Source organism: Tenrec ecaudatus, chromosome 11 (genome assembly GCF_050624435.1).
Source record: "Tenrec ecaudatus isolate mTenEca1 chromosome 11, mTenEca1.hap1, whole genome shotgun sequence".
NCBI lineage: Eukaryota > Metazoa > Chordata > Mammalia > Afrosoricida > Tenrecidae > Tenrec > Tenrec ecaudatus.
Window position 1 is genome coordinate 54173639 of NC_134540.1, and position 13576 is coordinate 54187214.

Here is a 13576-nt window from a genome sequence, read left to right on the forward strand (position 1 = left end):
GCACTGTTTGTAAAACAGCATCCATTCATGGTCTATACTTTATGTGGTACTGGTTTACATGGCTTGGTAAACTGGTTCTCTGTTTAAAAATTAAAATGTCTTTTAAAAACATTTAAGCCAAGCATGGTAAATATTTGAATGGATTTACCTATGAAAGTCTCTACATGTAACACTATAGAACGTGCCAGTTATTTGTTGGCAACTCTCACATTTAAAACCAGAAGTTTCATTGCTACTCTAGGTCTTGTGCAGAAAACACTAAATTGATGTTCCAAAGACCCTTTGTGGTGCTGTCCAGTAAATGTAGGGCTGCTAACTGCAAGGTCAGTAGTTCAAATCTACCAGCTATTCAAGGGGAAACACATGAGGCTGTCTGCTCCACAAAGATTTACAAGCTGGAAACTCTGATTGGGTCACTGTGTGTCAGAATGACTTTATCATGGTGGATTTGGGTAGGCATATGTTCTAGACAAAATGTCATGACTTTTCCTTTTAGCTGTCTACTCCCCCTTTATAAATATTACTATCATTCACACGATTCTTGGGGAAAATGTTAGCTGCAACTCATGTATATCAGGAAACAACTGAAATAATTCTAGCCAGGAATCCCTGTCCCCACCAAAACAAACATACAAACAATGATTTAACAATTTAAAGCAGGCAGAATTGCCCACGCTCACTCTAGAGAGGGCAAATAGGGCTTATTTCCCTGTAATAACATTCACAGGCTCTGTTAATAGTTAATGTCTGGCAGCAGAAACTCAGAGGTTGAGTTTTTAGTGCTGTTAGATTATCCCAGGGCAGCATCAATTTCTGGCAGAGATAATACATGCAATAGCTTTCCGGCAGGACACAGCCACAGGGTTCCTGGCAGAGTGACTGAGCAAGGTTTTTGTAAGCAGATCCATATCATTTTTGACAGGACTAACATATGGCTTTGAATTTCTGGCCAAAGACTCCTTCATGGTTCCTATCAGAAAAGACCCTACATGCTCTTTGGCAACACTACCACACGATGTAAAGAATTTAATTCCTGGAAGTATATTGCCACGGTGATTTGCTATAGAACAAATTTCAAAGTTGGTTTTCTGCCAACATAAAATTCTATAGGTCATGTCAAGGCCAACACAGCAGTTAGTTTTCGGCAAAGAGATATCGAGCTGATCTTTTAATAGCCTTCATATTCACACATTGGCCCTGTTCCCAAGTCTTTCCATGTACCTGAGTGCAAATGAAATATTTTCAACATTAAAGAATACTGCAATCGTGTCGTGTTCCTCGTGCATGTGTAGATGTGACCATTTGCAGTAGCACTTCAAACTTGTCTCTCTGATATGATGAATTAGAATTATTTTAAAATTTCATTATTATTTGTAAAAAGACCTAGTGTATGCTACTGTTAGCAGCAAAGATGGGAAGAGCAATATCTCCCCACAGTTCAAATGACACTTTCATTCTTTCATCCCTTTACTCCAACTACAGACTAATTCAGCAGCTCAAATGACTGGGACGTTCTGAAGTGACTGTGCATATCTGGCTCTTTAAAGACAGATATTGAAATTTAACAACATAAAACAGAAAGTACCCATGTAGCCGTCACTGGAGGACTAGAGGTAATATATTATCATATTGTCCTAAAGCAGTACTATGGACTAGCATATCTTTAAAATAGCGTTCTACTACTGCTGAAACTGATAATGTCACATCACCTTATCTCAATGGTTCCACCACAACCAGAACCGCACTGCTCAGGGTTCATTTACTAAGTACTCTTTCAGATGAGTGAGGTTTCAAACTCAGGATAACAGAATCCTTATATTTCATTTGCTTTACATTTAAAAAACTGGTATCAGAATATCAAATATCTTTTCATTACAAAAAGGTAAGATGCTTTCTAAAATGATTATTGCCCAGCAAAATAATGATGCTGGAACACTTCCTGTTGTATGACACTTTCATAATATATTACAATTAATTTAATGCTGCTTTAAGTTTGCTTATAATTAGCTGTTTTATGGCTTTAAACGGAAAGTTATGTATCCTTGAGTAATCTTGAAAGAAGCCCGTGATGTGTAGAGGTTATGAGTTGGACTGGTAAGGCAAGGTCAGGACCTGGTGTTCTACTCGCCTAAAGAGTTAGTCTCAGGAGCTCACAGGTCAGTTGTACTCTGTCCTACAGGGTCACTAGGAGCTGGCCTCAACTACGTGGCAGTGAGTTTGGATTGAGATTAACCTACCAGGTAAAATGATTTGGTGGAGGGGTGGAAAAGTACAGGATAAATGAAAAGCCAACCAAAGTTACTGGCAATAAAGATGATATAGGTGAGACTTGTTTCCTTTTTCATTTTTGTATGCCTAAGAGAGAGAAAATAAAGGTTAGAAACTATCAATAATAAGACTTTTTGAGTGCCCTTTGGGATTAAAGCGCTGTATTGATGGATGTGCTCTTGCTGTAATTCAAAATCAGCTCCCACTTCACTAGAATCTCTTGCCTAAAGTCTGAACAGTGTCAATAATAAAGCCTGAAATAGATTTCTTTTCTTTCTTTTACAGTTGTAAATGCATCCTGAATGCGATACAATTTTGTTTGCCAGTTCATAATCAGTCTAACAATTTTTAATTACTTTACAGAGTGAGTTATGCATCTGAAGACACTTGATTGTCATAAACTCAATATTTTAGCCTTTCACTTTTTCAGTCAATTAATAACAATTATTGTCAACCAAATATGTGCCAGGAACTTAGATAAAGTTTTGGGGAAATATACTCTATTTATATGATTCAACAGCTCTAAGCCTTATCCCTGGACCATTTCGAGGGAAACTTTATCAGTTATAATCCATGTGTGTTTTGCCAAAAAGAATGGGTGAAGGAATATTAATGGAAAGATGAAAAACCTAGCAGTACAGGAGAGCTGAGAGGTCTGAAATATGTTGACACTTATCCAGGTAGTTAGTGTTTGACAAGCAAGGTTTCATTTGAAAATCTCATGATATATTATTACTCCCTTAAATACATGTATAACAAAATGAGGCACCAATTAGAAGTAGTAAGGTGCACCAGAAATAAAAAATGACTTATGATTCTTGCTAATCAACATTTTGTTTTTTAATTCTGTCCTAAGGCAGGAACATCTCACACAAACTCACTACGTGCCAATGTTTAAAGTCAAAGAATTGAACTATTGAGCTGGCTGGTCTAAATAAACCATGGCCGAAACCCAAAAAGCAGTGAAACCACAGCAGAGTGAAAAATATGCCTTGCTAAAATACGTGGGAATGACACTTGCCTGCTAGTGGTAGATAAAGAGCTCTTGGATCTTTGGCCTTTATTTGAGTTTTTAGACTGTAACTTTGATGCCTAAATATTTGGATAATATTTGTAGTGGAAGCATGTCAGGGGTAGGGGAGCTATGTTAGACAGGGTTTTCTAGAGAAACAAAACCAGGACACTATTAATTTTATATATATTTATATAGATAGGTAGAAAACATAAGAAATAAACCATTAATTAATCTATAAAGCAGTACAAATGGCTCAGTGCAACTCACTCCCATGAGACAGTTGTGAGACACTGGCAGTCCTTCAAGTCTTGAGGGCCATCCTGGTAGTCCTCTATAGAGTAATTCAGGCTATCTGGGCACAGGCAGCAAACAGCAAGGCAGGTCACCAACAGTCAGCCGATGACAGGGTCCTACAGTCCCCAGCTCAAGAGATGCAGGTCTTGAAGGAACCTCAAAGTACAGAGACACAGTCCACGGGTTAGGTGTCTCATAGGTAGTGTAGCTTGCAAATTGAGGCAAAGAACAAGCAAGGTAGCCACACACTGGTCCGATGATCAAAGAACAAGAGACAAGAGAGGCCAGGCTCGCCAAGCCATTTATCTCTCTGCCCTTCAATTAATCCCACATGTGTTCATTGGAACCTTAATTATCTCAGGTGCCGATTTATTATTCTGAAGTTAGAGATAGCAAAAGAAATGCCACACCCTCACTTAACCTAGATAGGGAGACTCCAGTGACTAGAATTTGTTGAGTTTGTTAGATTCGTAAGCAAGAATAATGAAAGGACTTTTGTCATATCAAGGAGTAATATGCCAGATAGTCTCTTAGACAGAGACATGTACTAGATTTCCAGGCACTAACCAGGCATCAAGAAAGATTTTCAGGTAATGTCCTATTGTTATCTAATTTTTAAAATGAAGATAGCATTCTTCGGAGTTAAGTAAATGAACGAAGGTGGCAGAGCATGTCTGGAATATCAGCCTGCCTTCTCACAGTCAGCTGTCCAAATTCAGACTCTCCATAGGCCTCTTCCTTGAATATACCCTCTCCTCTCCTTCACTGTGGGCCAACTGCACAGACATTTTTATTTTTTTCCTCAGTTATTTCAGGGAATACATCAGTGACTACATTCTCTTACTTCCATTTCCATTCACCCATGGCGACTTTATATGGAATAGAGAATATAATATAAGGTTCCAACATGAAATTCCTGGTTCTTAAGGCTATTATTTTTCACTTCATTTCCTATAAATTTTAAAAAGAATGACCACAGACAGAAAATATATTCATTAATAAATTAATTCATGCATGATTTTATATTTACACTTTTTCTCAAATAAAAACTCATTATCCTTCTTCTTCTTCTTGTTTTTTTTTTTTTTTTGGTGCACCATTCCCGGAAGTACTGCAATACCAGGTCGATGCGTGGAGTGGACGGAGCAAGCTCCTATTCCAACTCCCTGCTCCAAAAATCCACTTCATATATTGTCCTCAGATAGAGGACATATCAGATGTTAAACTGATAAGAACAGATACTGCACTTGATCTCAGCCAAAAGGCCGGGAAGTGACCATTATCCTTCTATAGTAAAAAAAAAAAAAAATGCTTGAACGTCCTAGTGCTGTGCTTACAGCAGGATTGTTTGTTATCCCACAATGTATCAGACTGTGGCATAATCAAGGAACAGGTTAATGTAACAAATTATTTAGCTTCCTAAGAGAAGTGTAAATGAACTTTGACCTACAGATTGGATAATTATCATTTTTGTGCTACATAATTAGCTAGGGAAGTCCGTAGACCTGAATGTATTATTGATAGAAAAATAATATATTTTAAAGGCATACTAGAGTTATAAAAGAACATGGGATAGCTGAATCAGAAGAAAGATTACTTCAATTTTTTCTACTGAATAATCACATTTGATTACAGATTTAACTGTTTAGAGTAGAAAATTTAGGGAGAAGGAGAAAAGAACAAAGAAGAACTTAAAAATTGCTTTATCATTACAACCTAGAGATAATTACTACTGACATATCCAGTAATACATAGACACACATATATAGATACATATATGTGAGTTATACATATGCCATATATTTGTATATATATTTTATATATAATGATTCCCACACATAATTGAGAAAATAGTATGTTAGTGGCTTACTGCCTGATATATTTTAACTTAACAATAAGCTAGGAGTACATGCATATGTCAAAATATTGAATATTAAGTTACTTTAAAGTTATAAAATTTATAATATTCTACAATTTACTTTGTTGATACTCTGTTCCTACTTATTTTATTAATTGCATATTTTAGACTCTTGTTTACAATCCAAGGAAGAATATACACATAGAAAAAATGGTATCAAATTCTACAGTAACTTTCTAAAGATAAATTAATGAAAAAGTACAAATAAAATATTCATTATTAAATATTTTCCCTAAAATATTATACTTATTTAAATATCTGGAAGCTATGAAATAAATTTGTTTATACCCAGACCATTGTTGAAAGTAGCTATTATCAAGACTGCTCAATACTGGAGAATTTAAACATTTTTATCTCACTCTGGCTTAATGGCAAGTGGACTTTTTAAAACAGTCATTTGTACTAAATGACCTTTCACCTTGTATTATATTCTTTTTTCTTTCTTTCATTCCTTCAATATGTTCCTATTAAAGTCTAGGGAGGAGTGGTCCTGTCTTTGAAAACACAATAGTAAATAGCACAGACAAGGGTTTGCTTTTCTTGGGTACACATGCTAGTGGTAGGAGACAGGTAATGGCAGAACATTAAAATAAAGCTAATTTCAGAGGATAACAAACACAAGAAGAAAAACGAAGTGTTTTCAACATCAGCTTCCTGTGATAGAGCATGACAAGGGATGTGTTGTGCACCTTCTTTAGAAGACTTATTTGAGAAAATCACTACTATTAAGCTTACAACTGAATGGTGGGAAGCCAGCCAGCTCTGGTCTGTGCTGCTTTGCCATTGCTACAGTCTGCTCACTTCCTGCCTGCTGCCCTTTATAGCTCCCTGCCCTACTGAATCCTTGGCCATATACATTAAATCCAGGGATCTGGTACATTCTTATATTTGTTCAGTTTTACACAGTCATATTGAAGAGGGATAGTATAAAAGGCTACTGGTGGAATGACGAATCTTAGAGATATGGCTTCAGTAGTCTTGCCGGCACCTTCAGCTTCAAATATCTCATCTCCAATGGTTTGTGGGAGAAGCAAGCAGGTACTAATAATCAGTGTTTTCTGTTACATCAAACTTCTTTAATTTGTGATGTCTTATATCCTGCTTTACAAAAAATAAATGAAGGGAACCAGTTTAAGATCTGTCAATAGCCCAAGGAGGTTCATCTAATTCTAGTTATAAGGCTTGGGAGAGGATTAGAAATTGGTTGTTCTGGTAGTTACATAATCTTGTAGGGGTGGAATTTAACCCATCAATCAGGTCACAGTTTGATGACCTAAAGAGATCAATAGTTTGTTGGAGGCGGGACATGGACACTCTCTGTGAGACATTCCTGATGGCAAGCCTGATGGAGCTACACTGATGCAGTCAGAGCCCTGGAACTGGAAGAGCCATGTGGAGACCCACACCAGCACTGGGATGCTTCCACCACCACTGGATCCACAATATTGTCCACCCACTTGCCTGTGATCTTCCTGTATTTTGCGTCTTTGCATGTTTTGAGTGAGTCTGAAGAGGAAATTATAGACTGGCATTGGACATATGGGCCCATATCGGACTTATGTACTTGATCTGAACTGGGCTGGGATGTTTTCTTGATATACAATTACACTTTGGTATAACGTTATCTATTGCACACATATGAGTGTCTGTGAATTTCTTTTGATAGTCAACCCAGACCAACACATTTGGATTAGTCCCTCAAGTGTTGTAGTTTCTAACCAAACTCTTCCTGAAAAAAAGGGAAGCACAAAATGGTGGTGTGTTTTAAAGTTGCAACAGGCAGGTGGCTTGAAGAGTTTGGTGATCCCTCTTGAGATCAAATGTAGACATAGGTTGACAGAAAAGGGCCATGGTTCATTGGAGTAAAACTAGATAAATGAATTGGTCATGGAGATTAGCTCATAGTCTTATACATGAAGTAAGTAGGGAAGAGGCCACATTTTAGACTAAGCGACACTGAAGCTATAATATTTTACAGAAGACAATGGCATGATATAAAATTAAAAAGAAAATAAACTGTCAACCCAAACCCCTATATCCAGCAAAATTATTCCTCAAATAAGAGGGAGACATAGGTATTTCCAGACAAGTAAAAGGTAAAAAGAAAAAAATCATAAACTAAGACCACCATTAAAAATTATATTAGCCAGATCACTATAGACAGAGAATCAAGAACAAAAGCAGACAATCTTGAGAACATCACACAGCCCAGCACAACCCAGAAATCCATACAATGTAGGCAGGGTTTAGGACAAAACCAATATAGAGGAAGAACAAAGACACAAATAAAACCACCAAAAATGGGAATAAAACTAAATATAAATACATCAAAATGAGAGCAACAAGTCCAAATATATCATTAAAGACACTGAATGTTAGTGGATTAAATGTACTAATTAAAAGACAGAGCGTAGCAGATTGGATTAGAAAACAAGGTATATCTATAGGCTACCTACAAGAAACACTTTTAACTTAACGATGGAGACTAAAAGTTAAAAAGATAGTGAAAACTCTAGAAAGCCAACAGTAAACATAAAATGACAGAAGTGACAATATTTATCTCTTGATAAAATGGACTTCAAGTCAAATAACATAATGAGAGACAAGAATAGATACTACATAATTATTAAAATAATATATCAATCAAATTAGAATAGAATAAATAGAAATACATCAAATTCTCACACAGTGTTGAAAACAGAACTAAAGTAATAATAGAATATTCAACATACAATTCTCAAGGAAAGGCAGATCATCAGGAAAGAAACAGTAAAGAAACAGAAGAGCTAAATAATACAATTAAGAAGCTTGAAATCTAGACATAGAACACACCACCCAACAGCACGGTGCACGTGCTTCTCCAGCAAACACAGTATATCTTGTAGTATAGAACACATGTTAAGCCACAAAGCAACACTCCATAATTGTTAAAACATTCAGATCCTACAATCCATGTTCTCAGATCACAATATATACAACTGAAAATCAACAGTAGAAATAATGGGAACATGAAAAGACAAACACATGGAGACAGAACAACATACTACTTCAAAACGAATGGGTAGATCAAGTAAAGAATGAAACCGAGAAATTCCTGGAGACAAAAAGGAACAATAAAAAAAACCTAACAAAACCTTTGGGACACAGGAAAAGTTGTCATCAGTGAGAAGTTTATGGCAATCAACAGACACATGAAGAAGAAAAAAAGAAGAAATTCAAAATGTCTCCAATGAAAACAAAGGCAACAAGCTAACTCTTTCATAGCAGAAGAAAGGCAATCATAAAGATTAGAGCAGATATGAAAGAACTGGAAAGTGGGAAAAAATAAGAAAAGAAGTTAGTTCTTTAGAAGGATTAATGAAATTGACAAACTGTTGGCAAGCTTAAAAGGAAAAGAAAGGGAAGATGAAAACAGTCCTCAAGATTGGAGAGGAAAAGGATGATATCACAAAAGATCCAAATTAAAATAAAAGAGAGCAGTACACTACTAGAAAGACTACTCCAACACATGTAATAATCTAGAAGAAATGAAAAAATATCTAAAAGTACACTATTCAAATTAATGCAGATAGAAAACCTAAAAAAAACCTATAACACAAGAAGAAAGAGATGATGATCAAGAAAAATTTGAAGCAAGAAAATCCCAAGACCAAATGGCTTCACAAGGGACTTATGCAAAGTATTCATTGAAGAGCTTTCACCCATTCTTCAGATTATTCAAGAATATATTAAGGGAAATCCAACTCTCAAACTCATTCTATGAAGCCAGCATAATCTTTATACCCAAACCAGGCAAATAACAGAATTCCACAGATAATAGAAGATCAATATCCCTCATGAAAATCAATGCAAAAATTCTCAACAAAATTCTAGCTAATAAAATCCTACAACATATCAAAAAACTAATTTATCATGACTCAATGGATTCACACCAGGGATGTGAGGATTGTTCCACATTGAAAAACGATCGATGTAATGTACCACACAAACAGGACAAAGAATAAAAATATATGGTCATATCAATAGCTGCAGAAAAAGCATTTGACAATATCCAAAAATCACTTCTCATAAAAGCAATCAACAAAATAGCAATAGAATAGATATTCCTCAATATATTAACAGCATATAATCCAAGAAAGCAGTTCTACCCTGCCCTACTTGTTCATTATTATGAATAGGCATGGACTAAAAGGCAGTGAGATTAGTTTGGGTTCTAGGAAATTTCAAGTCTTCTGGTCCATGAACACAGGATTTTCTTTGGTTTCTTATAATGACGCTGTGTAATTTTCTTTGTGTGGCTCTTTCATTTCTATGTTGTTGTTGTTTTTATTCCTAGGTATTTTATCTTTTATGTGGCTGCTGTAATTATGTTATTTACTTGAATTCTTTTTCAGAGTACATATGTTCTTGACACAATGGATGTATGTATGGATTGTGGTAAGAATTGTAGGAGCTCCCAATAAAATTATTTAAATAAAAAAGAAATCAAACTGATTTCTGCTTATTTATCCGGCTACCTTAGCAAATACTTCAATTGTTTACAACAACCTTTTGTGGAGTTATTTGGGTTCTATGTAAAATCATATTGACTACAAATAGAGTATCACTTCTATTTTACATACTTGTATTTCCTTCCTCCTTTTTTTCTTCTTTTCCTTCCTTCCTTCCTTCCTTCCTTCCTTCCTTCCTTCCTTCCTTCCTTCCTTCCTTCCTTCCTTCTTTCCTTCCTTCCTTCCTTCCCTCCCTTTGGTCTAATGGTTCTGACCAAGGCTGCCAGCACAATAGTGACTCTTATGGGTGAAAGGGAATATCCTTGTCTTATTCTCATTTTAAGGGGAAATGTATTCAGTTTCTCCTCATTGAGCAGGAGTAAGAAGCCGCAATTTTATTCCACATTATAGCCTAAAAAAATAGACAAATGTAATGCAGTTCTAATCCAGATCCCAGCATTATTCTTTAAATAAATGGGAAAACTAATTGCCAATTTCATATGGAGAGGAGAGAGGCTCAGGGTAAGCAAAGAACTTTGTATGAGAACGAGGGGCAGTAAGGAGTGAGAGTTAAAGCCCAATTGTAGACAACTGGACATCCTCTTACAGAAGGGTTGTGGGGAGGAGATGAACCAGTCTTGGTGCAGTGTAGCAATGATGAAACATACAACTATTTTCTAGTACTTAAATCCTTCCTCCTCTCTACTACCATGATCTCAATTCTACCTTACAAATTCATCTAGACCAGAGACTTTGCAGTGGTACAGATAGGATCTGGAAACACAGGGAATCCAAGACCAGTGAACCCTTCAGGACTAGTGGTGAAAGTGGTGATTCCTGGAGTAGAGGGTGGAAAGGGGGAAATGATTACAAGGACCTACATATAACCTCCTCCCTGGGGGATGTCAACAGAAAAGAGGGTAAAGGGAGACATCGGACAGTGTAAGACATGACAAAATAATAATTTATAATTATCAAAGGTTCAGGGGGGCAAGAAGGGAGGGGAAAAATGAGGAGCTGATACCAAGGGCTCACGTAAAAAGCAAATATTTTGAGACTGATAATGGAAACAAATGTACAAATGTGCTGACACAATGGATGTTTGTATGAATTATAATAAGAGGTGTATGAGCCCCCAAAAAATGATTCAAAAAAAGAACAGCAAAGCAAGAGACCTTGTACTATTTGACCTCAAACCCTACTATAGAGTCATCATTGTCAAAACTACCTGGCAGTGATACAATGACAGATTCCTACGCCAATGGAATGGAATAGAAAACCCCCAAATAAAAATATGCACCTGCTTTTTGGACAAAATACCAATAATCATTTCTTAGGAAAGGCTCACTCTCTTTATTAAATGCTGCTGGAAAAATTGCCTCTCCATCCAAATTATTGTCTTGAGAGTGCTCAACATATCACAACTGAAGACTACCATATATGTACTCTTGTCTTTTTGCCTTCACCTTCTTGTGGCATGTGTAATTCAGATCTACCTTTATAAATGTGCATAATGAAAAGTCATACTATATCGCCAACCCCCATTGTTAGTGTAAAGAGTGTCCCTGGATTATTAATCTGTAGAAATCAACAATCCATATATTTGAGTCCAAAGTAATGTCCTATATATGCATACCTACTTTCTCTTGATAGTGTTTGGAATTCTCCCGTTGGCCATTTGTCGGCCATGGAGATCCCCTTGTAGAGGGGGCGAGGGGAGGAGATGAGTCAGTCAGGGTGCGACATAGCACTGATGAAGAATACAACTTTCCTCCAGTTCCTAAATGTTTCCTCCCCCCAACTATCATGATCTGTATTCTACCTTGCAAGTCTTGATAGAGCAGAGGATGTACACTTGTGCAGATAGGAGCTGGAGGCACAGGGAATCCAGAGTGGATGATATCTTCAGGACCAGGGGTGTGAGGGGCGATACTGGGAGAGGAGAGGGAGAGTGGGTTGGAAAGAGGGAACCGATTACAAGGATCTACATGTGACCTCCTCCCTGGGGGACAGACAACAGAAAAGGGGGTGAACGGAGATGTCGGACAGGGCAAGATATGACAAAATAATAATGTATAAATTATCAAGGGCTCATGAGGGAGAGGGGAGCAGGGAGGGAGGGAAAAAAAGAGGACCTGATGCCAAGGGCTTAAGTGGAGAGCAAATGCTTTGAAAATGATGAGGGCAAAGAATGTACAGATGTGCTTTACACAATTGATGTACATGTGGATTGTGATAAGAATTGTATGAGTCCCTAATAAAATGTTTTTTTTTAAAAATTCTCCCATTGGCTAAACTAATGGTGATAGCAACTGAACTATGATTATGACCCGTGGAGATAATTTATAATATCCTTCCACACAATAATGTTGATATCTTTGAAGTGAACCAGTGATGTAAAACATAAATACATGAATGAATTTTGAGCTTGCACTCAATGCAGCCCTACTCTGAGAACAATTGGTTCTTATGACCTGGCCCTGCTCACTGCTTCTACCCTTATAACCTGATGACTGAAGATGAGGGTGGTAGAGAAAAGTGGGGTGAGGGAAGCAGACGGTGCCTGATTGTCAGAAAGAAGAGAGTTTGGGATTTTAAAGCCTTTTCGTAAAACAAGCAGCCTCCGAAGTGAGAACTTGGCTAAATCCACACAAAAGGGTCACACTAGTTTGTGTGATCCAAGAATTGTATGTAATAAAATTTCAAAATAATAAAAATGGAAAACAATAAAATCTAAACTCAGATGAAGGAATAGTCTTAGAGCTTAAATTCTTAAAGCCCAGTTTGAAGAAGACTGTGAAAGCTCAGGAGTCATTTTTCTTCGTCCTTGGGTGGATTCAACCTCTGGTGAATCCTTTCGGACTGTGGACCAGAGGTGGGGAAGTCCTTGTTAGAAGACATTTTAGGGTAAATACTGCCTTTGTGCTTAGGTCAAAGTGTGAAAATTTGCTGCAGATTATCCTATTTTCTGCTTTATTCTTGATTGATAATTTTCTCTGTTTCATTCTGTCATTTTTGCTGGGCTGTTTTTTCTTCTTCTTGATTTTGTATGATTTTCTGTAGATGAGACCCAGATTAGGTAAATCTATAAACACAACAACTGGATAATGCACTCAAAGGGCCATGGTTGTGGAGCATGGTGGAGAATTGGAAGCTAACAGCAGTGACATGTACTGGAATTGATTGTGGAGATGATTGTACACCTCTTAAGAATATGAATTATTGAAATGTATGATAAGTGAATTGATGTTGGCAAAACTGTTAAAACACACTAATCTTTTCAAAGAAACACTGGCTAATTTAACTAATATGGAGAGTCTACCTTGGAAAAAATATGAAGGACTTTGAGTTGGTGACTGACAACAAAGAAATAATACTTAAATATTTACATTCTACATTATTTTAAATGATACAACGTTCACACAAACTAGTGAAACACATGACACTAGGTCAAAAATGACATAAAGAATTGCAAGCTTTTAAAAGGGAAATGACACATTTTTTCAGATGCTTGATTCTGAGTGATTTATATGTAAAAAGGACAGCAGCTCAGTGTGGTAGATTTAAAGCACTGTATAAACTCCAATCCAA

The 13576-nt window shown here is 36.6% G+C and overlaps 1 non-coding gene across 1 annotated transcript; it reads right to left on the bottom strand.

Annotated features, from left to right (window-relative positions):
- Positions 1-4663: 4663 nt before the first annotated feature.
- LOC142461853 (U2 spliceosomal RNA) lies at positions 4664-4854 on the bottom strand. The gene has a single exon (XR_012787033.1). It is a non-coding gene; the product is annotated as a U2 spliceosomal RNA (small nuclear RNA).
- Positions 4855-13576: the final 8722 nt, after the last annotated feature.